Below are 25,226 nucleotides of genomic sequence, written 5' to 3' on the forward strand. Positions count from 1 at the left end.
GCTGAGACTGCATAGTCTGCAGCATGGACCACTTAGGGTCTACTGTGGTTGGAGCAGAGGCCTGTTGAGGGACCACTCTACCTCTCTTGGGAGGTGTGCAGTCATCAGATGACTGCGGCGAGTCCGAACTGACCCAGTGGCTACACCTGGGCCGTTGGACTAGCTCGGAAGGGACCTTACGTTTGAGCGGTCGTGAGACCTTTGTCCACCGTTTCCTCCTGGAAACCTCTTCCACAGACGAGGAATGTAAGGGCTCATTCGTCTGGGAGTGGAAGGGACGATCCTTAGCAGATACGTCCGCAACCACTGAGGATACATCTGTGCGCCGATCAAGGCCTGCCGAACCCTTTGGTCCTTCGACATTGCTTCTCCCCTGGGCTTGGGAGCTTGCAAGAGGTCCCGGACTGGGAGGACGACTGGCACGCACAGATGTATCCTCATGCGCAACACTGACACTGACACTATGCACAGCACTAGCACTAACACTTCCCACTGCACTCTTCGCTTTCAGCTCTCTGACATCTGCCAAGAGCTGATTGCGGTCACTAACCAACGACTCCACCTTATCACCGAGAGCCTGAATGGCACGCAACATATCAGCCATTGCAGGCTGAGCACTCGTAGCAGGTTCGGGGGTCACCACCACAGGGGAAGGAAAAGGTTGAGGGGCATGGGGAGAGGAAATATCCAAAGAGCGAGAAGAACTCCTCCTATCTCTCTCCTTCTCTAACCTACGAGTATATCTGAGGAATTCATTAAAATCGAATTCCGAAAGCCCAGCACATTCCCCACATCGATCTTCCAATTGACAGGATTTTCCCCTAGAATTGGAACATACGGTGTGAGGATCAACAGAGGCCTTCGGAAGACGCCTATTACAAGTCCTAACACTACATCGCCTGTATTTAGGAACTTGGGAATGGTCAGACATCTTGAATTTTAGAAGTAGTCAAAGGGGGAATTCCAAAGTAAACCAAAGATCGTTAACCAATGAATCAAATTAATACCAAAAGCTTGCTAAGCTAAGGCTAAAGCTTCCTGTACAGCGAAGGCTAAATTTCAGAGCAAATACTTCACCAAATCGTGAACAAAAGACTCCAAAATCAACAGCGTATCCATGTAGGTCTTGCCGGTGGCACGACAGAGGAAAAATTGAGGTCTTGTTGACAAGAAGTACTGGAGTACCTGACCACAGATGGCGCTGGTGAGTACACCCCCACCTGTATAGCGATCGCTGGCGTATCCCGACCGTAGATTTCTGTCGGGCAACGGAGTTGACAGCTACATGATCATCGGGTAAGATTAATATTGAAAAATCTAACTTTCAGCCACTTGCCCTTGTGAGTTTAGAGCACCATGGCTTATGTTCTTCTTCTTTGAATATTCATTTGTTAACTGCCAATGTTCAAGATTTAGAAGTGAATATCTCAAATTCTAAATGCTTTCTGTATTGAGACCTGTGTTTTTAATAACACTGAAGTGTGAAAGGAACTAAAGTCTAAATGAAATATGAGAATTGTTATGAAAATAATTTATTCAATTATTAAACCCATGCTAAAAATACAATATCTCAAATTAACAATTATTTGTTACAATAAGAGAATATTACAAAATATGCTTCAATTACATACAAATAAGCATGAAAATATTAGGAGAAATATTCAAATTAAATTTACAACTTTGCAGACAAAAATATTCCCTTTTGTTTATAGTCTGACAAAAATACTCATTTAGGAAGAACTTCAAAGTAAGGTAACATTTTGTACTTCGGAAGTCTGAACTTTCCTTCAGAATTCGAATTGAAAAGGAACCTTCTATCAGCTAGGACACCATCAGGTAAGAAAACTAGGGACAAAGTTTGACACATCATCAATGCACTGAAAAGGAACCTTTCTATCAGCTAGGACACCATCAGGTAAAAAAACTAGGGACAAAGTTTGACACATCATCAATGCACTGAAAAGGAACCTTTCTATCAGCTAGGACACCATCAGGTAAAAAAAACTTGTGTCAATGCACAAGAAGAGGATACAAGATAACTCACAGTGTGTTTTGCACAGTTAGTTTTGGCAAAGTCTATCCCAAGATTGTCTTCCAGTTAAAGATGTTTGGGCTACAAAGATAAGTGGTTAGTTTGAAAGGTATGAAATGATGATCATGAGTAGAGTCATACAGAAGAAATACACAGTGTGTGCATTCAATAGACCAACCTTACCACTTGATCAACATAACAATGTTAAGAGTATCACAATACTTTGGTGTTTGAGCTCATTCAGTATTGGGAAACACAGGGGATGAATGAGCAACAAAAGAGGCCAGTGGTGGGGGGCTCGAGGACTTACTGGCTTGTCTGTGTCTTTCTGGAGCTTTGAGGACATACATCCCCACATGAGTTTCATGAAAGAGTCTGTGGAAGGAGAAAGACGAACTGAGTGGTAATTTCTGAGAGGAGCGAAGAGTCAAAATTACACGTTACAAAAACATTTGGCATAATCAAATGCTATTATGAACTCTCAATCAAATTAAAACTATAGAAAACTGATCATGAATCTTAAATCATGACCTAGATTAGCATTAATCTTCTTTTAATATTCTAAAAAAAGAATTTATTTTCTTGTAATAATCATGAGATGCAACGTCCTAGAAAACCCATATTGGCAGTGATCGAGGACATGTTACCTGGACTCAAAAAATTCCTGAGAAATTAATCAAGTTTTAAATACCATCAAAACTTCATTTCCTTAATAATAAAAGCTTGATTGCCAAAGCCTGGGACCAGGGAGGCCATTTAGCATCAGAATGAAGAGGGAAGAGCTGAATTTGCACCATGAAACTGAAAGCAAAGAGAGGTAGGAAGAAAAAAGTGGAGAGAGAGAGAGAGAGATACAGCAACAGATGGACACATGAATATTTGTTCTCTTATATCTTATGTTTGCAATACTGTCTATTCTTCCGATGAAGTTTGTCCATTTAACCTATTGGTCTTTCTTTGACTTGTGTTTGGATTTGGGATAAAAATATAAGGAAGAGGAGGAAAAAAGGTTATTCAATTCTTCAAGACACAATACGCATCATTAGGGAATGAAGCAAATGGTACAGCTTTGCTTATTGCAAATTTGATCAAGAAAAATGGACTGACATACCTTAACAAGACCTGATCGTAACACCCATTCAGATACAAGAAGGGTATCGAATGACGGTAGAATTCCAATCTATCATTCAAGTCGCTTCTCGATTCAGATCAAAGCAGACGTGGGTCTCTAGGGTAGATGCGTCCACAAGTCGGCCACCTGGAAGCGCTGCCGGGGATAACTCATTCGCTTGACTTTTTCGTATCAAACTTTTCAACGTCATGGTTAGCGTTGTCGAAGAGAATTTCTAAAAAGAAATGGAAAAAATCACATATAAAAGAAGGAAAATAAAGTTATGAAATAAAGCCTTTTTTTATTCTATTTAAACTGTGCATAGAAAGAGGCTCTACATATTTTCTGGCAAGACAATTGGTGATGTGTCAGCTTACTTGACATTCCCTTCCACTAAGACAATTTAGAAAAGCATATAGTTTGTAATACCATCACTTGTACCAAGGAAAGTTCAAGTTACGTTGTTTTTATGACATCAAAGAAAAATTATATTTTGATTATAAAATAAATTTTTGAATATACTTACCCGGTGAATATATAATAGCTGACGTCTCCGACGGCTCGACAGATTCCAAAAACTCGCGAGCGATCGCCGTGAAGGTTGCGGGTGTGACCACCAGCGTCGACTATCGGCCAGATACCGCATATACTTGTCAACATCTCCAGTTCTTCTCAGTCCCCTAGGTCTCTATCGGGGAGGAAGGGAGGGCCTTTAATTGATATATTCACCGGGTAAGTATATTCAAAAATTTATTTTATAATCAAAATATCATTTTTAAATATTAAACTTAGCCGGTGAATATATAATAGCTGATTCACACCCATGGTGGTGGGTAGAGACCAGTATTAATACAATAAAGGCGTATATGCTCAAGAGTTTTTGACAACTATTCAAAAAACAGACTTAAGTATAGGTACCTGGTAAGGAAGCAGACTCTGATTATTACTCTGCCTCATTAGTCCGCTATCCTCACGAAGCCCAGCCATCCTCTTAGGATGCTGAAAGCCTCCCAGGAGCTGCTATATCCAGGGTGAACACCCCTATAACAGGACCTCATCAATACCCTTAATCTGCGAAAGACTTCTTAGTCTCCCGTACAACCCAAAATAAGATTAAAAATTTCAAGAGTAGATTAAAAGGATATTGGGATTAAGGGAATGTAGTGGTAGAGCCTTCACCCACTACTGCACTCGCTGCTACGAATGGTCCCAGTGTGTAGCAGTCCTCATAAAGAGTCTGGACATCTTTCAAGTAATATGAAGCAAAAACCGACTTGCCTCTCCAAAAGGTCGCATCCATAATACTTTTAATGGGTCTATTTTGCTTAAACGCTACAGAAGTTGCTATCGCTCTAACTTCATGAGCCTTGACTTTAAGTAAATTATGATCCTTCTCACTTAATTGAGAGTGTGCCTCCCGAATCAAAAGTCTAATAAAATAAGACCACGCATTCTTAGACATGGGCAAAGAGGGCTTTTTAACGGAGCACCATAAAGCCTCTGAACAACCTCGTCGCGGTTTAGTTCTGGATAAACAAAATTTAAGAGCTCTAACGGGGCACAGCACTCTTTCAACTTCATTCCCCACAATCTCAGAAAGACTGGGGATTTCAAATGATTTAGGCCAAGGACGAGACAGAAGTTCATTCTTGGCCAAAAAAACCAAGTTGAAGAGCGCATACTGCTTTATTAGCGGAGAAACCGATGTTCTTGCTAAAAGGATGTATCTCACTAACCCTTTTAGCCGAAGCCAAGCTCACCAAAAAAAAGTGTCTTGAGGGTAAGATCCTTCAGGGAGGCTGAATTTAATGGTTCAAACCTGTCTGACATAAGGAACTGTATGACCACGTCCAAGTTCCAAGCAGGAGTCGAAATATGACGCTCCTTGGAAGTCTCGAAAGACTTAAGCAGGTCTTGGAGATCTTTGTTATTAGAAAGATCCAAACCCTTATGCCTGAAAACAGAAGCTAACATGCTTCTGTAGCCTTTAATGGTGGATGCAGAGAGGGAGCGACCGTTTCTCAGATAAGGCAGAAAATCCGCAATCTGCGCTACAGAGGCACTTGGAAGAGGAAATAGAGGAGGACTTGCACCAGTCTCTAAATACCTCCCATTTCGACTGATAGATCCTGATGGTAGAGGATCTTCTAGCCCTCGCGATCGCTCTAGCTGCCTCCTTAGAAAACCCTCGAGCTCAAGAGAGTCTTTCGATAGCCTGAAGGCAGTTAGACGAAGCGTGGGGAGGCTTTGATGAAATCTCTTTACGTGAGGCTGTCGCAAGAGATCCATCCGTAACGGCAGACTTCTTGGAACGTCTACCAGCCATAGAAGTACCTCTGTGAACCACTCTCTCGCGGGCCAGAGTGGAGCAACCAATGTCAACCTGGTCCCTTCGTGAGAGGTGAACTTCTGCAGCACCTTGTTTAGGATCTTGAAAGGTGGAAAGGCATAAACGTCCAGGTGAGACCAGTCCAGCAGGAAAGCGTCTATGTGGGCTGCCTCTGGATCTGGAACTGGAAAGCAGTAAGTCGAGAGCCTCTTTGTCAGTGAAGTTGCAAAAAGATCTATTGTGGGTTGACCCCATGTCCTCCATAGCTTCTCGCACACAGTCTTATGCAACGTCCACTCCATGGAGATGACTTGTCCTCTTCTGCTGAGGCAGTCCGCCAAGACATTAATTTTTCCTTGCACAAATCTCGCCAAAGGAGAGATGTTACTTGCCTTAAATGGAGTTCCTTCTGATCCGTGGATCAAAGACCCGAGCATTCCAGACTGTCCAGTGGAGCTCCCTAACCCAAATCCGATGCATCTGAATACAACACATGGTTTGGGTTCTTGATCGCAAGAGAAAGACCTTCTCGAAGTCTGATGTTGCTGTCCCACCAAGTCAGACATGTCTAGACTGAGTTGGAGATTGGGAAAGAGATACTCGCTAAGCCCTTCTCCTTGTTCCAATGGTTTAGGTGAAATTGGAGAGGGCATAGGTTGAGTCTCCCCAGAGAGATAAACTACTCCAGCGATGAAAGAGTTCCCACGAGGCTAGTTCAAACTCTTACAGAGCAACTGTTTTTCTCTTGCAAGTGAAGGACTTTTAACAGAGCTTGTTCCATTCTTGTGGGAGACGAAAAGGCCCGAAAAATCAGACACTGTATCTCCATTCCCAAATAAAGAATAGTCTGGGATGGGGTACTGTAAGTTACGACTTCTCTACGTTCACTATGAGACCTAGCTCCTTGGTTAGGTCTAATGTTCATTAGAGGCTCTCCAGACAGCGATATAATGACGACGCCCTGATTAACCAGTCGTCAAAATAAAGGGAGGCTCTGAATCCTCAAAAAATGTAGAAAGCTTGCTACATTTTGCAAGGGCCTTGTAAAAACAAGAGGAGCAGGAATAAGGCCGAAGTACAGTGCTCGAAATTGGTACATTACTTTCCCGTCCACAAACCTCAGATGTTGTTGAAAGTTTGGATGAATTGGGATGTGGAAGTATGCATCCTGAAGGTCGAGAGAGACCATCCAGTCGCCTTCCCTTAATGCTGTCAAGACAGCTTTGGTAGTCTTCATCGTGAAGTTTGTCTTGACAATGAACACATTGAGCGCACTTACATCTTAAGTACTCCTGCAGTGAACGTGGCTGCCAGATCATTGGAGCCATCCTTGATAGCCTTGTTCATGCATGACATAATTGTACAGCAAAACTTCAAACGCTCGAAAAACTCCTAACAGGAGATGGTCTAGCTCTGAAGCCGACCATAAAATCTTGGAGCGTCTCATGGCCAGGCGCCGGGGAGAGTCTATGAGGCTTGAGAAGTCTCTCTGGGCAGAGGCAGGAACTCCCAAGCCGAGAACTTCTCCCGTGTCATACCAGACGCTCGCACTATAAGCCAGTTTAAAAGGAGGGAAAGCAAAGGCTGTCTCCCCCAAACTCCTCCTGGTGATCAACCAGTCGCCTAGCAAACGTAAAGCTCTTTTAGAAGAGCGAGAGAGCACTAGCTTAGAAAACAACGGCTTCGAAGTAGCTAGGCCTAATGTAAACTCTGACGTTTAGGCGAACGAGGAGCAGCAGTTACAAAATGGTCCGGACAAAGATCCTTAAAAATCAGCATGATTTATTTAAAGTCCATAGAGGGCTGAGCAGCTTTAGGCTCCTCTCCGTCTGACAAAGTCCCCAAGGGAATATCAGTAGGAGGGGGATCAGCAACTTCCTCATCTGAAGGAACCTCGTCCGACAATTGCTGAGTCTCAAGTAAGGGAGAGACCTGCCGTGGTGGCAATGCTTGACAAGCAGAGTCCACACGCAAAGGAGCATCAGTAGCAGTCAAGGACGCTACGTCATGTAACTGCTTAAAGGACTGACCAGCAACAACAACAGGTGCGGGAGGACGCTCGACGTCAAGTCGAGACTGCCTTGACTGCCTAGATTGAGCAGTTAAAACAACTGTTGACTGCGGTGCTTGACGCTCAACGTCAAAACAAGGCAACTGAGCTGGTTGGCGAACGTCCTGAACGTCAACACGAGACTGCGGCAGCGGCTGAACGTCAACACGAGGCTGCGGCAGCGGCTGAAAGTCAACACGGGACTGCAGCGAGTGAGGATCCAAGTCACGTGACTGACGTGACAAACTACCGACATCACGTTTCATAACGTCAAAAGGACGAGTAAATGCTCATTTGGGTGGCTGACGGCCAGAGTCTCGTTTAGCGTAACGGCGACTCGAAAGCGAAGGTTCATCGTGAACCTGCTCAACGTCATACTTCTCCATAAGGGAGGCAAGCTTAGTCTGCATGTCCTGCAGGACAACCCATTTAGGATCAACGGGAGTCGGAACGGGCCGAGACGACGGTAACGTCTGTGTTGGCAAAACATTGCCTTTACTTTGACCCTCGGACCCCGTGTTACACTTGCGTTTAATAGGCGAACCGTCTTCCGACGACTGCAAAGGGTCAGAGCTGTCCCCATGGCTACAGCCAGGACGCTGAACCTGTCCTGAAGGGACTGACTTCCGCTTTAAGGGTCTAGAAACTTTGCTCCAAGGTTTCTTTTGCGAGAAGCCTTCGGATGACGAGGAGAAAACAGCCTCGCTCGTCTTATGGTAGGGGCGATCTTGCGAGACACGCCCGATACCATAGAGGGAACGTTTGTTCATTGGTTGAAGCCTCTCGACCCCATAAGTCCTACGACATTACTTCTCCCTGGTAGCATGGGAGCCTGAAAGAGGTCTCGGACTAGGTGAACGACAAGCACGAACAGACGAACCCTCGGTCGCAACACTAAAAAACACTTTGCACAATTATCACTTTATCACTACGATTTTCTGTTTTTGCACTTACTTCACTGATATCGTATTTTTCAATAATTTCACATTAGGCATGAATAAAACTGATTTCTACCTGAAACACGCAATTCTCCCTTACATCAAAAGGTTATAATTGCGAAGTGAGTCGTGTAATGTAAGCACATTAGTACAAGCAAAAATCAGTAAACATATATATCGAATAAAACGGAAATATATAAAGTTAAAAGGATCAGTGACTGGGGAGGAGACTAAACACTAGTTCATTAAAGACTACGTTTTCAATCTCTCACCGTACAGTGCCTTGGGACGAGAATAAAAACTAAAAGTTGAATGGGCTCAACGTTGTTTAACTTCGGTTTCCAAGTTAGGACCGCCTACTCTCGGACTAGGGGAGGAATAGGTAAGGCCGCATATAAACAAAACATAAAATTTATCTTGATGTTTAGTATAAATGGAAAGCTAATCGAAGAGGCCTAATAAAGGCGGGTGAGATATAAAATATATAGAGGAAAATCTATAATTAACAACAACAATTTATAACGTGATAAGATAATTGCTAAAAGCCTAAAACACACTTCCATACACTAAGGGAAGGGTCGGCCATCTTTACTCTATGGAAAAAACCAGAGATAAAAGAGCAAGGGCAAAACAATTTTACTCTCCTTTCAAAAGCATTTCTTTTGAGGATAGTATTGAATAATCCAACACGGCGAAAGCAATAAAACCAAAACCAAGTACTTCACCAATTCGGTAGAAAACTCGAGGTCATAATAGCGAGTGGAATCGACTTGTCGATGAAACCAACAGAGAAGAACTGGAGCTGTTTACATGTATATGCGGTATCTGGCCGATAGTCGGCGCTGGTGGGCACACCCGCTACCTTCATGGCGATCGCTCGCGAGTTTTTGGATTCTGTCGAGCCGTCGGAGACGTCAGCTATTATATATTCACCGGCTAAGTTTAATATTTAAAAATCTGTACAAACTGGAATTCCTTTTCTTGCAATATATATAATTATTATTTAGATATTCATTGGGAGTTAACCAGTTCAGCCATCTCTATTATGTCATTTTCAAAAACTGAATTTCCACATCACCCATAGACCCTGCTTTGTCTTAGACACCGTCGTCTGCGCTCGTATTCTATGGAGGTGTTGAGATAATACACCCAAACCATTACCGGATGTCTTCTGTTACATATACCCCTGTGTATTAACTTTCCTTTCAGACATAGATGTCTTACACATTAAATTTAAGACATAAATTCAAGACATAAATAAAAAAAATTCTTAACCGTCTTCATCAATTGTATAAGAATCTATATAGTCTCAAGTTGATCTGTTTACCTTTACATTTGTGTTTTTTTAATCATGATTTACAAACAAAAAAGTCACAAGAAGGACTAGATTAATACAGCAGGTTTACACAAAAACATATCACACATTTTCGGCTTACTCAGAAAATAACTTCTTTTGTATTTTCCATTTATCTAGAATGAGAAAAAGCAAATTGATTGAAACACCCGAAGCCAAAAGTGAGTGTTGAGCTGACCCACATGCGAGTGGGTCTTCCCCGCCACCAGTTATAAAGGAATATAATTTGTATTTATGTTTAAACATCGAAGAAGATGGACAGGAAAATGAAGGGTAGGAATTGGGAATGAAGATAAAGCAGACAGTTAAAAAGTGACAGAAAGAGAATCTGTCAAAACCATTTAGCAATGCTTACAGTGTACCCTACAAAGTACACAGATGACACTAAGTAGCTACGAAGAGCAAGGATCGTCACTCACCTTCTCCTTAACATTTTCAAAGCGAGAAAGTAGGCGAGAACATGGAGAGATACATCAAGAAGGCGTCGTCTTGAGGTAACTGAGTGTTCTCGGTCTATCTTTATCATCCTGGATGGCTTTACAAACTCCAAACGTATACGGTTCCACCAAAATCATAATGGTGACGGCGCAGTTGTCAAACACCTGCGGGAGACGAAGGTCGATTAGTTCCAGAAACAGGCGATTAAAAAGATTCTTATTCTGTTATTTCTTTTTAAACTACTAAATTTTATTTTTACAATAATTCACTTGAATAAATCTAAACACAGTTTTATTTGTCTTAGATTATAATAATAATATTATGGCTACAAATATAAAAAACATATCTTGTAAAATTTATTCCTCATTCATAAGAGTTGGGTGTTGGGGCCAGGAAAGCCCTTCAGTGCCAAGGTCCCACTGGGAGAAAACATTGAAAGTAGAGAGATACATCAAGAAGGCGTCGTCTTGAGGTAACTGAGTGTTCTCGGTCTATCTTTATCATCCTGGATGGCTTTACAAACTCCAAACATATACGGTTCCACCAAAATCATAATGGTGACGGCGCAGTTGTCAAACACCTGCGGGAGACGAAGGTCGATTAGTTCCAGAAACAGGCGATTAAAAAGATTCTTATTCTGTTATTTCTTTTTAAACTACTAAATTTTATTTTTACAATAATTCACTTGAATAAATCTAAACACAGTTTTATTTGTCTTAGATTATAATAATAATATTATGGCTACAAATATAAAAAACATATCTTGTAAAATTTATTCCTCATTCATAAGAGTTGGGTGTTGGGGCCAGGAAAGCCCTTCAGTGCCAAGGTCCCACTGGGAGAAAACATTGAAAGTAGAGTGATAGTTAAGGTGGAAGAAAGGCAGCAAGAGAGAGAGAGAGAGAGAGAGAGAGAGAGAGAGAGAGAGAGAGAGAGAGAGAGAGAGAGAGAGAGAGAGAGATATGCCTCACCATTGCAATATTCAAAAAGGAACATGTCCGCAGAGTAGATGAGGAAACAGGTCTTGTTCCCGCCACCATCACTGACCACGACGCATTTAAGTCTACATTGACCTTTCGTCTTGCGGCACCTAATGTTGACCACCTGGAAGAATAAATGAAAAATGAACGAGTGTTGCCATATCAGGATCTGGAAGAGTCTAAGGTTAATCTTAAAGTTATGACCTGAAATATAATGAGTATGTTTTGCTAAACAAAAATCCTGGAATATCTGTTTTGCTTCAATACCTTTCCTGTTGTACACTGAAATTGAGCTAAAATGTTTTATACACAATTTTAAATATAAAATATGATTTATTAATATACTTATTTTTTGTACAGTATTTAAGAATTTTATTATATCTTTAGTATGATACATTCTAATATTCTATCGTTTCTCAGTAAAATTCTGAATTTAAATACAGTACTCTTTAATATGTGTTTAGGAATAACTAGTGAAAATATCCAATAAAATTTAACAAATCAAACAATGTTTTTGCCAGTTTGCAACTGACATGCAAGACCTCTTGGAGACGAAAGCATCGAAAGGAAAGCAAAAGAACTTGCTCTAACAAAGCAGATAGTTAGAACACCTAAAGAGGAAATCTCTCTCCTGATGTATCTCGGCATCAGAAAGACCTCGTCCATCTTTCAGTTTCTCGTCTTAAGCTTTGGACGAATCAGCTGAAGTATGTGTTGTAGTCCAGTTATGCATTTTCTTAAGAATTGATGATAATCATATTGTCTTTGATGGGAATGTGGATCTATTCTTGTAAGAACACAGAGCGCAGCCCGGCATTCGTAAGCACGAGATGTAATGCTCTATGCTCGTAAGAACACAGAACACAGCCCGGCATTCGTAAGCACGAGATGTAATGCTCTATGCTCGTAAGAACACAGAACACAGCCCGGTACTCGTAAGCACGTGAGGCAATGCTATGCTTTCAATCACGAAAAATGACGATAGATCCTAGGAAGCACAGGAAGACAAGGGGGAAGGATCCGTGACTACAATCTCTCTACTTGGTGCAGCCCAGTACCAGAAGAGACAACCGGGAGACTGGTCCTGCTCTCGATGAGACGTACCATACGAAGAGCACCTCTCCCTTCATAGCAGGAGGATGTGTAACCTTACCCTCAAACACTTAAGGTGTTGGGTTCAGAAGGACCGCTCACCTAGAACCAGTGCAAGAGCGGAAACCGACCCAGAATGTACCGTTAGCGGCAATGACCATCCATTGTTCCTTCCCTAAGAAGAGCGATCATTAAATTCCAAGGAACTGTACCGAAAGGTCTTCCTAGGCGACATTCCTCTTCCCGAAAAGAAAGGAGAAGGAGGAGGAGAGAGAGAGAGAGGTTGGTAGAGGAAGAAGAGAGAGAGAGGTTGGTAGAGGAAGAAGAGAGAGAGAGAGGTTGGTAGAGGAAGAAGAGAGAGAGAGAGAACTCTAGTTCTCCTTGCCAATGGTTCATGTGCCCTCTTGCAGGAGTAAATTACAACAGCTTCCTTCCCAAAACACAAAACATCTACACTGGAGTTTTGTCGCAAGGGACCACAGGGACTGCTTTACACAGGGGTCACACCCAGTGACACCCTGGCGGTGTCAAGAACACCAGCCAGACGATAACTTCAAAACAGGCAGGCAGGAACGATTGAACATTCAGGCAAAAATGAGTAAGTCCCTCACGAAGGAGCACTACCACAGAGCAAGAGTTGAGTTACAGTTCAAGAACTTGACTGTCTTCCTGATAGGAAGAACGTGAATGAACTCCTCATTAGGGGAACTGTAAGTCACGCCCTTAGCAAAGGTACGCAACAGATTGAGAACCAAAGGTTTGTATCTTCAAAGGAATTAAAGTCTCTTCGCCAAATGCTCACCTTTCGGTGTGTTTCCACTCTCACAGAGAGAGGGGTAATGCATAGCAACAAGAGAAAACCCAAAACTTATCACAAAAGAAAGTAAGGGAAGGTCCAGCAGTAGGAAGATGAGAGCAGAGACAGTACATACGTACATACTGGTTGCTGTCGAAGAAATGAGTGACGGGATACTTGCTAACGACTCAGAGGCCATTTCAGCCTAGCTGAAGACATCCTCTTCATTAAATGATGAAGAGTTTATATAAGCATAGGAACAGAGATGCTGTTACTAACTATGGCTATTCCTAGCAGAAACTCCATACCAGCAATACTTCATGAATTCTTAATATAAAAAATCTACCCTTCATATAACATTTACTTTTGAATTTACCTTTCATTGGATAAGATGTGGATCAAGTTCACACTGCTCCCACAGAGGAAAATCCTTGCGGCCAAGACGAACGGATAATCCACCATCATATCCAACCCCCTCCTCATCCTCAAAACGAATGGACAGTGACGATATGTAACCACTGTACAGATCAGGGTCATGACCCTTGTCTTCTGAAAGAGAAACGTAAGTATGAGTTGACATTACCAAAATAAAAAAAAACCAAAGCGTGTCTACACAATGCATAGTCTCTTTAATCACAAAATATAAATCCAACATAAAAATTAAATATTCTTTCACAAAACATCTTTGGTCAAGAGGAAGAAAAGAAAAAAAGGGCAAATTGGCCCGGAAATTTTAAGGATTAAATCTATGAATATCACAAATTTTAAGTAATTTGTGTTTTTCCTAACAGTACTTACCTCGAACTACTTTCTTAGGAGGATCTGGGATCCCTCATTCTACCGACCAAGAATTTTGCGCAGTTCCCCCTCGCTCCGCTACCTTGCCAGGGCGCTCTGGGGCGGAAGGATACTCGCCCTGGGGTGACCCGGGGTCAGAGCATGAGGTTGCGCTCGTTAGATCGTCAGTAAGCGTATGTTTAAGTCCTCCTCGAACTCCTGTAAGATACTCTGGGTAGGATGGGTGGGCCATAACCCAAAAGTAGTTCAAGGTAAGTACTGCTAGGAAAAATGTTATTTTTATTAATAAAATAAATTTTTGAATATACTTACCCGATAATCATGTAGCTGTCAACTCCGTTGCCCGACAGAATTCTATGGAGGGATACGCCAGCTATCACAATACTAGATGGGGGTGTACTTACCAGCGCCACCTGTGGCCAGGTACTCAATCATTTGTTGTTGACACCTCCTCAATTATTCCTCGGTCCACTGGTTCTCTCTGGGGAGGAAAGGGAGGGTCGATTAAATCATGATTATCGGGTAAGTATATTCAAAAATTTATTTTATTAATAAAAATAACATTTTTCAATATTAAACTTACCCGATAATCATGTAGCTGATTCACACCCAGGGAGGTGGGTGAAAACCAGTGTACATGATTAAAGGATAGCTAAGTATCCCAAATTTCATATAACAGTTATCTCAAATAACAATGAAATAATAAGTACCTGGTAAGGAAGTCGAATAGAACCGTTACTCTGCCTTTTATTTAAAGTTCGTCTTCCTTACTGAGCGCAGCGTTCCTCTTGGAGGCTGAATCAACCCAAAGGTGCCAAAGTACAAGGGGTTGCAACCCTACTAAAGGACCTCTACCAAACCTTTAACCCAGGCGCTTCTCAAGAATGAATAGACCACCCGCCAAATCCAAGGATGCGGAAGGCTTCTTAGCCTACCGTAACAACCATAAAAACAACAATAAAAGTATTCAAGAGAAAGGTTAAAAAGGTTATGGGATTATGGGAATGTAGTGGCTGAGCCCTCACCTACTACTGCACTCGCTGCTACGAATGGTCCCAGGGTGTAGCAGTTCTCGTAAAGAGACTGGACATCTTTCAGATAAAATGATGCAAACACTGACTTGCTCCTCCAATAGGTTGCATCCATAATGCTCTGCAGAGAACGGTTTTTATTAAAGGCCAACGAAGTAGCTACAGCTCTTACTTCGTGGGTCCTTACCTTCAGCAATGCAAGGTCTTCCTCCTTTAAGTGAGAATGTGCTTCTCTGATCAGAAGCCTTATATAGTACGAAAGCCCATTCTTGGACATGGGTCTCGAGGGTTTCTTGATGGCACACCATAAGGCTTCTGACTGTCCTCGAATAGGTTTAGACCTCTTCAGATAATATTTGAGAGCTCTGACAGGGCAAAGAACTCTCTCTAGTTCGTTACCTACCATGTTGGAGAGGCTAGGTATTTCGAACGATCTAGGCCAAGGACGTGAAGGAAGCTCGTTCTTTGCTAGGAATCCAAGCTGAAAAGAACATGTAGCTGATTCGGTTGTGAAACCAATGTTCTTGCTGAAGGCATGAACCTCACTGACTCTCTTAGCTGTTGCAAGGCAAACGAGAAAAGCAGTCTTGAGGGTAAGATCCTTGAAGGAAGCTGACTGGAGAGGTTCGAACCTAGATGTCATAAGGAACCTTAAGACTACGTCCAGATTCCAGCCTGGAGTGGAAAGACGACGTTCTTTAGACGTCTCAAAAGACTTGAGAATGTCTTGAAGGTCCTTGTTGGAAGACAGGTCCAAACCCCTGTGGCGGAGGACTGAGGCCAACATGCTCCTATACCCTTTAATCGTAGATGTTGAAAGGGATCTCTCATTCCTAAGATGAAGAAGGAAGTCAGCTATTTGGATCACAGAGGTATTGGTAGAGGATATTGAATTGGCTCTACACCAGCTTCGGAAGACCTCCCACTTAGACTGGTAGACTCTACGAGTGGAAATTCTTCTAGCTCTGGCAATCGCACTGGCTGCCTCCTTCGAAAAGCCTCTAGCTCTAGCGAATCTTTCGACAGTCTGAAGGCAGTCAGTCGAAGAGCGTGGAGGTTTGGGTGCAACCTGTCTACGTGTGGTTGACGTAGAAGGTCCACTCTTAGAGGTAGAGTCCTGGGGAAGTCGACTAGCCATTGACGTACCTCTGTGTACCATTCTCTTGCAGGCCAAAGGGGAGCAACCAGCGTCAGCCGTGTCCCTTCGTGCGAGACGAATTTCTGCAGAACTTTGTTTATAATCTTGAACGGAGGGAATGCGTACAGGTCGAGATGGGACCAGTTCAGAAGAAAAGCATCTACATGAACCGCTGCAGGGTCTGGAACAGGGGAACAATAAAGCGGAAGTCTCTTGGTGATGGAGGTGGCAAACAGGTCTATGGTAGGTTGACCCCACAACGTCCAAAGTCTGTTGCACACACTCTTGTGGAGGGTCCATTCCGTGGGAATGACCTGATTCCTTCTGCTGAGGCGATCCGCTGAAACATTCATATCGCCCTGGATGAACCTCGTGACCAGTGTGAGGTTTAGACCTCTTGACCAAATGAGGAGGTCCCTTGCGATCTCGTAAAGGCTCCTCGAATGGGTCCCTCCTTGCTTGGAGATGTAAGCCAAGGCTGTGGTGTTGTCTGAATTCACCTCCACCACTTTGCCTAGCAGGAGGGACTTGAAGTTCAACAGGGCAAGATGGACTGCTAACAGTTCCTTGCAGTTGATGTGGAGTAATCCTTGTTCCTTGTTCCATACTCCTGAGCATTCCCGTCCGTCCAAGGTCGCACCCCAGCCCGAGTCCGATGCATCCGAGAAGAGATGAAGATGGGGGGTCTGGATGGCCAATGATAGACCCTCCTTGAGAAGAAGATTGTGCTTCCACCACCGGAGAGTGGTCTTCATCTCTTGGTTGATAGGGATAGAGACTGCTTCTAGAGTCGAGCCCTTGTCCCAATGAGCTGCAAGATGGAATTGAAGCGGGCGGAGGTGGAGTCTCCCTAGCTCGACAAACAGGGCCAGAGATGAGAGGGTCCCTGTGAGACTCATCCACTGTCTCACTGAGCAATTGCTCCTCTTCAGCATGCTCATGATGCACTGTAGGGCTTGGTTTATCCTGGGGGCCGATGGAAAAGCCCGAAAATCCCGACTCTGAATCTCCATTCCCAGGTACACAATGGATTGGGAGGGAATGAGTTGAGATTTCTCTATATTGACTAATAGACCTAGGTCTCTGATTAGATCTAAAGTCCAAGAGAGGTTCTCCAGACAACGACGACTCGTGGAGGCTCTCAACAGCCAGTCGTCTAGGTAGAGGGAGGCTCTGATGTTCGATAAGTGCAGGAATTTCGCTACATTCCTCATCAGATGAGTAAAGACCATAGGAGCTGTGCTTAGGCCAAAACACAGGGCTTGGAACTGATAGACAACCTTTCCGAAAACGAATCTCAGGAAAGGTTGGGAGTCTGGATGAATGGGAACGTGAAAGTATGCATCTTTCAAGTCCAACGAGACCATCCAGTCCTCCTGTCTGACCGCTGCTAAGACCGACTTGGTCGTCTCCATTGTGAACGTCTGCTTGGTGACATACTCGTTGAGAGAGCTGACGTCCAGCACCGGTCTCCAACCTCCTGTCTTTTTGGCCACAAGAAAGAGACGGTTGTAGAAGCCCGGGGATTGATGGTCCCGGACTATAACCACTGCCTTCTTCTGCACAAGTAGCGACACCTCCTGTTGCAATGCTAGCCTCTTGTCCTCTTTTTTGTAGTTGGGAGAGAGGTTGATGGGCGATGTGGTCAGAGGCGGTTTGAGGCAGAATGGAATCCTGTAACCGTACCTCAGCCAACTGACAGACTGTGCGTCTGCACCTCTCTTCTCCCAGGCTTGCCAGAAGATCTTGAGCCTGGCTCCTACTGTTGTCTGGAGAATCTGAGAGTCAGTGCTTTCCCTTAGATGTCCTGGGTCCTTTCTTAGACTTGCCCCTGTGAGAGTCTGGACGGGAGCTTCCTCGGCTGGGGGCTCTACCACGAAAGGGCGGTATGAACCTAGTGGCCGGGGTATCAGCCACTGGAGAGCGATAAGTCTTGGGGACAGAGGTGGTAACCTTAGACTTACGAGCCGATGAGGCTACAAGATCGTGCGTGTCCTTCTGTATCAGGGCAGCCGACAAGTCCTTAACTAGCTCCTCGGGAAAGAGGAACTTTGAGAGTGGAGCAAAAAGGAGCTGTGACCGCTGGCACGGTGTAATGCTGGCTGAGAGGAAGGTACACAGTTGTTCCCTTTTCTTCAACACCCCTGATACAAATAACGACGCTAGCTCACCCGATCCATCCCTGATAGCCTTATCCATGCAGGACATAATTAACATGGCAGAGTCTTTGTCCGCAGGAGATGTTTTCTTGCTGAGGGCTCCCAGGCACCAGTCGAGAAAGTTGAACATTTCGAAAGCTCTGAACAACCCTTTCAGAAGATGATCCAGGTCTGAGAAGGTCCAACAAACCTTCGAGCGTCTCATCGCAGTCCTCCTAGGCGAGTCCACCAGACTTGAGAAGTCAGCCTGGGCAGAGGCAGGAACTCCCAAGCCTGGTGCTTCCCCTGTGGCATACCAAACGCAACCTTTCGATGCGAGCTTCGTTGGAGGGAACATGAAGGAAGTCTTGCCCAGGTGTTGTTTAGACTGAAGCCACTCCCCTAAGGTCCTTAAGGCCCTCTTGGAGGATCTAGCTAGGACAAGCTTAGTATAGCTCGACTTAGCTTGTTGCACGCCTAGCGAAAACTCAGATGGAGGAGAGCGGGGAACAGCAGAGACGAAGTGGTCAGGGTAAAGCTCCCTGAGTAGAGCCAAGACCTTTCTAAAATCAACAGACAATGGAGAAAGCTTAGACTCCTCCACGTCTGATGAGGGATCAAGATGTGCCTCCTCATCATCCGACACTTCATCAGCAGAAGGTAGCGAAGCAAAAGGACCAGAATGCTGAACCGCAGAGTCAGAACGGGTAGGAACAACAACAGAGGTTTCCTCAACTTGAGGGAAAACCTGAGGTTCAGACTGCATAGGCTGAACAACAGTCGGAGCAGAAGGCAGGTGCAAGGGTGAAGGAGGTTGACTCCTAGCAAGAGTTGCACCCAAGGAGTGCACCAGCTGAGCGGAGGACGGAGGCGGAGTAGTCCGTTCCTGTTCCTGAGAGATGAGTGGAGCATGAGAAGGTTGAGGCTGCGCAGAACAAGGTAAAGTTCTAGCAAGCTGAGGCTCCTGAGGCGCAAGTGCATGGTGTAGATGAGCTTGCCTAGATGAGGGTTGAACTCGGTGCAGCGCTGGTTGAGCAGACAGACTCACGGAGGGGAGAGGTTGTTGTACCCCAACCGAGAGTTGCACCACTGGTGGAGCAGCAAGGGGAGGAGGAGGAAGAGTGTAACTCTCCTGATCCCAAAGCAAGGGTTGCCTTAAAGAAGGCTGAGGCTGAACAACACTGTGAACAGCAAACTCCGAAAGTGGTTCAACATCGTACGCCTGGCAGATGGTGCTGCGACCAGGCGGAGCAGGTGCAGGCTGGGCGAGCACAGGCGGAGGAGGTGCAGGCTGGGCGAGCACAGGTGCAGCGAGAACAGGTGGAGGGAGTGCAGGAGGTGCAACACTCTCAGCCCGACACTCACGCATCAAGTCCGAAAGCTGAACTTGCATGGACTGAAGCAGGGTCCACTTGGGGTCGGCAGAAACGATAACAGACTGAGATAAAGTCACAGTCGGGGTCTGTATAGGCAGAACCTTACTCCTCTTGGGCGGAGTACAGTCGACCGATGACAGAGGCGAGTCGGAGCTGAGCCAATGACTGCAACCTGGCTGAGCACTCGCTGACTGAACTCTACGTTTAAGCGGTCTCGAGACCTGAGACCAACGTTTCTTCCCTGCATGAAGATCAGCGGACGAGAAGACGGGCTCAATCGTCTGCAGGTGGGAGTGACGGTCTAAGGAAGACACGCCCGCAACCACCGAGGATAATTCTGTGCGCCTAACAAGGCCTGTCGAACCCTTAAGCCCTTCGACATTGCTTCTCCCCTGGGCATGGGAGCTTGCAAGAGGTCCCGGACTGGGAGGACGACTGGCTCGCACAGAAAAATCCTCACGCACCACACTGGCACCACTAGCACTTGGCACTGCACAGACACTAGCACTCGTCACAGCACTGGCACTATTTCCACCCACTGCACTCTTGACCTTCAGTTCTTTAACCTCGGCCATCAGAGACTTATGGTCACTTACCACTGATTCTACTTTATCTCCTAAAGCCTGAATAGCACGCAAAACAGTTGACATATCAGGCGGAGGGCACACAGTAGGTTCGGGGGTAGCCACTACAGGGGTAGGAAAAGGTAGGGGATCATGAGGTGAGGAAAACATAGAAGAGTGAGAAGAACTTCTCCTAGCTCTAGTTCTCTCTAACTTGGATGAATATTTTAAAAGACGTACAAAATCCAATTCCGAAAGTCCGGCGCACTCCTCACACCGATTTTCTAATAGACAGGGCCTGTCCCTACAGTCAGAACAAGCGGTGTGAGGATCTACCGAGACCTTCGGAATACGCCTATTGCAAGACCTACATCGTCTATGGGAGGGAGCTTGCGAAACGTCAGACATCTTGTTTCAAAGAGTAAGTCAAAGGGTGATCCAAAAACAAGCAAAAATTCATTAACCGTTAATCAGAGTTTATATAAAAGCTAACTAGCTAATATAAAAAGGATTCCAGTATGCGACAGCCGTTAATCTAAGAGAATACTTCACCAAATATCCATGAATAAACTCGAAGACCATGAGCGTATCCCAGAACGTCTAGCCGGAAGCACGACAGAGGAATAATTGAGGAGGTGTCAACAACAAATGATTGAGTACCTGGCCACAGGTGGCGCTGGTAAGTACACCCCCATCTAGTATTGTGATAGCTGGCGTATCCCTCCATAGAATTCTGTCGGGCAACGGAGTTGACAGCTACATGATTATCGGGTAAGTTTAATATTGAAAAATACAAATTACTTAAAATTTGTGATTTGTTCCAACATGGAGTACTTACCTCGAACTACTTTCTTAGGAGACTTATACCTTAGGAGGAGGGAGTGGCTTACAGTTCGGAATATTTCGAAACATCCTGGGGCCCATGACCTAGATAGGAGGCTAGGTCTAGATTGCCCAGGGAGAGGTAGGAGAGTAGGGGAAAGCACGCAAAAGTCTACCTTATGTACAACTCACCTTTAAATATACAGTAATCCAGACATGGTGTGCCTCAACGTCCCCCTCTCACCTGGAAGGGGGATATGAAAAAGGATGGGATAAAGGAAAGGGGGTAGCAAGGAAGGGGGAGAGTAAGGAGGAACCTGTGTCGTTTACGATTACTTCCCACAGGCTACCAGGGGCCGAAACCACTAAACTTGTTGCATGGCCGAAATGACCGGCCCAATGGAGAAAGCATCCAGGGACTTTCTCGTACAGTCCTTCAGGTAATGGGCTGTAAACGTGGACTGTCTAGCCCAAGTGCCTGCCCTTAAGATTTGGCCCACCGCCATGTTAGTGTCAAAGGCCAAGGATGTGCTAAGGCCCCTAATATCATGGGGTCTCGGGGTCCCAGGCACCATGGAGCCATCACTCTCGTAGGCCCTCTTTATAGCCTGCCTAAGCCAGAAGGATATGGTATTTTTGGACACTGCCTTCTTGACTGGACCTGTGGAAACGAACAAACTCTTGATGGCCGGTCTGAGTTTGGATGTCCTACCGAGGTATTTCATGATTGTTGGAATGTCCGAGCGCGGAATCGCTGGGATGGAGAATTCTTCGAACCTGGGATCCGCAACTGAAGGGTTCTGGGTCTTCGCCACGAACTCTGGTAAGATCTTAACGACATGTCCTTCCCCCCTTTCGAGTGTGAAACCTCGAAGGACAACCCGTGGAGCTCGCTCACCCGTTTGGCCGAGGCAAGGGCTAACAAGAAGACTGCCTTGAGGGTGAGGTCCTTGTCCAGAATGTCTTTAAGCGGTTCAAAGGGGGGCCACGAGAGAGCCCTAAGAATCTTGGCCACATCCCACTGGGAGACCCTCAAGGAGCGGGGGTCACAAGTTTGTTCAAAACTTCTGATCAGCAAGGAGATGTAGCGGGAAGTGCCTAGATTGATGCCCTTGAGTTTGAAAACCTGACCCAGTGCCGCACAGACTCCTTTGATGGCTGGAATGGGTACTCCCTTGTCATCCCGTAAATGGACTAGGAAGTCTGCGATATTGTGGACCGAAGCGTCTAAGGGCCGCAGATTCTGAGTAGCACACCACCTAGCGAACATGCCCACTTAGCTTGGTATACGACACATGAGGATTTCCGGAGATATCCCGACATCCTGTCAGCAGTCTTGTCTGAGAAGCCTTCCCTCCTTAGCAGTCGCTTGATAACCTCTAAGCGTGAAGCTTCGGGCCTTGGGGGTTTTCGTGTAGCCTTTGGAAGTGAGGCTGACTTAGAAGGTCTTCTCTTGTCGGCAGGGGCCAAGGAGGAAGGGTGGCCAGGTCCTGAAGATCCGAGAACCACTCCCTCTCTCGCCACCAGGGCGCTACCAAAGTCATCTTTGTGGTCTTGGCTTGTCTCAGCCTGTTGAGAACCTGCCTGATGATCCCGAAGGGAGGAAATGCGTAGATGTAGAGACCGTCCCTAGAGTGCTGAAAGGCGTCCTCGAACGCTGCTGTCGGATCTGGCACTGGGGAGCAGAATATGGGGAGTTTGGTGTTGAGTCTTGTGGCGAACAGGTCTATCACCGGGGAGCCCCAACACCGGAGAACTTCTTGTGCCACCTGGGGGTGCAGAGACCATTCTGACCCCACCACCAGTCCTGTCCTGCTGAGTACGTCTGCCAGGACGTTCCTTTTTCCTGGAATGAACCTGGCTGTTAACTGAATGTAGTTCCTTTCGGCTCATTCCAGGATCTGAGCTGTGAGGTCGCACGATTCCCTTGACCTTAAGCCTCCCTGCTTTTTTATGTATGCCACCACCATGGCATTGTCGCACATGAGTGGCACCATGTTCCCCCGGAGGAGACGGACGAATTCCGCCAGGGCGTTCCGTACTGCCATGAGCTCCAGGAGATTGATGTGCTGGGCCTTTTCCTCCTCTGACCATATCCCCTCTGCTATTTCCTCAAGGAGATGCGCTCCCCACCCCTCCTTCGATGCGTCCGTGAAGAGCAGCATCTCCAGGGGAGCGGCGCCGAACGGAATTCCCTTTAACGCATGACTCCTGTCGGACCACCAGAGAAGAGTGTCCCTGGAGGAGCGGGACACCGGAACTATCTTCTGCGGGAACTCCTACGCTGACCAGAGATCCTTCAGGTTCCACTGGATCGGTCTTAATTTGAGCCCGCCCTGTGCAGCTAATTTTTCCAACGAGACTAGGTGACCCACTAGCCTCTGCCAATCCTTGGCCCTCACCGGAGTGCCAGCTAGGAACGGGGGAATCACTTGGTCTAGATTGTTCAACCTCTCCTGGGAGGGGAAGGCTCTCGTTAGCTGGGAGTCCAGTACCATCCCCAGGTACGTCATCCTGGTGGTGGGGACTAACTGGGACTTCTCGAGGTTGAACAGGCAGGTTGAACAGGCAGGAGCCACTGTGATGAAACGTGATGAAGTTGAGCCGCTGGGTCTAACCTGCAGAAGTTCCCGACACACGGGTGGAGCCGCCGACTTACTAGGTTGGGGCAACTATAAGTGTTCCAACGGCCGCACCCGATGAGCGGATGGGGCCAAAGAGACACTGTGCAAGGGTACGGAAGCGGCTCCCGCGGGTACCAAAGTAGGCACTGGAGCGGCGACCTTCTTGCTGGATTCACGGCTGTGGCGAACCACCGTGATATACCTTTTCCTCTTGGACCTCCTCCTCGAGGACTTCGACCTATTCCTGGCCAGGCTGGCGTGTGAGCTCGGTCTCCTCCTCCTGGACTGCTTTCTCTTCCTCCTGGACCGCTTCCTCTTCCTCCTGGAGTCACGTCCTCTGGAACTAGCCGAAGAGTAGGAATCGTAGGAAGAATAATCGTCTGGAGAATAGGAGCTCGCCGAGTCATCCGTCTCAATGACGAGCCTCCTAGGGGTCTGGATCTCGGGGTCAAGGGTTCCATGAAGTCCGGCGGAAGCGTAGCCGAGGGCACCGGGGGTAAGCGGATAGCGGCCGAGAGGCTAACCACCCTTCGAACTCCTCCTCATTCCTCAAAGGCGACCTGAAGGGCGTCCTAGGCGCTGTCCACACAATGGAGTCGGGATTGGATGAACACGTGGGCCGCCTTTCTTTGTCCCGACCACCCCCGGAACCAGCTGAACCTGAAAAACCTTGCCACGATGTGGGGGTAGGTGCCAATTCGGGATTCCCCCACACCGGGTCTTCACCTGAGACGGGTCCTGCGAGCACCAGGGCATCGTCTACAACACATACTTCCGCCACACTAGCAGACTCCCCACTCGTCTGCATAGGCCCCTTTTCCACAGATTCCCCGATATCAGACTCATGGGGAACGGCAATGGGCCGTTTCCCCGCAACGGACTTACCTCGTCCCCTACTCTGGGTAGGGTAAGGAGAAGGAAAACCTCTTTCCGACTGCGCTGAGGGCGACGTACGAGGCGAGGAAAGGCCTGGCTTCTTCGGCAATTTCTTGGATACCGTCTTCTTTTTGGAGAACAAAGTCCACTGCATCTCCGGCCAAGACTCGCACTCTTGGCACGTGGAGGAAGGTGAACACTTATTGCCCCGACACGAGGAGCACAGCGTGTGTGGGTCGACCTCAGGCTTAGAGAGCCAGGCTCCACAAAACTTACCAGCTTGGGGCCCGGGACAGCGACGCTGGGATTCCATAGCGGAAAGCGACACGCAAACGACACAAGAACACAAGGGAAAGGTGAGGGAGATAACACGGACACATGATACACATGGGAAGGAACACACGGGAACACGTGGTACACAAGATGATCAGACGGGATAAGAGAGAGAGAGCGGCGAGATGTTATCTACGCCGCGACCAGATGCTTACTGACGATCTAACAAGCGCAGCCTCACGCGCTGACCCCGGGTCGCCCCAGGGCGAGTATCCTTCCGCCCCGGAGCACCCCGACAAGGTAACGGAGAGAGGGGGAGATCCCAGATCCTCCTAAGAAAGTAGTTCGAGGTAAGTACTCCGTGTTGGAACAAACTGTATCTGTAGTACCGGCTCAATGCTACAAGGAATAAAGATGGCAGCGATGGTGGCGCCATCTGAATACTCAAACAGTAACGGAGGAAGGGA

The 25,226-nt window shown here is 46.2% G+C and overlaps 1 long non-coding RNA gene across 2 annotated transcripts in view; it reads right to left on the bottom strand.

Moving 5' to 3' along the window:
• Positions 1-1,634: 1,634 nt before the first annotated feature.
• Positions 1,635-25,226, bottom strand: part of LOC137633466 (uncharacterized) — a 29,038-nt gene continuing 5,446 nt past the window's right edge. The window contains exons 3-7 of one of the 2 annotated variants that reach the window (XR_011042247.1): positions 13,497-13,669; positions 11,224-11,356; positions 10,234-10,416; positions 3,144-3,378; positions 1,635-2,407 (exon numbers count right to left, since the gene is read on the bottom strand). This is a non-coding gene — a long non-coding RNA (uncharacterized lncRNA). The other variant, XR_011042248.1, reaches the window with a different exon arrangement.

The sequence above is a fragment of the Palaemon carinicauda genome, chromosome 43, assembly GCF_036898095.1.
Source record: "Palaemon carinicauda isolate YSFRI2023 chromosome 43, ASM3689809v2, whole genome shotgun sequence".
Classification (NCBI taxonomy): Eukaryota; Metazoa; Arthropoda; class Malacostraca; order Decapoda; family Palaemonidae; genus Palaemon; species Palaemon carinicauda.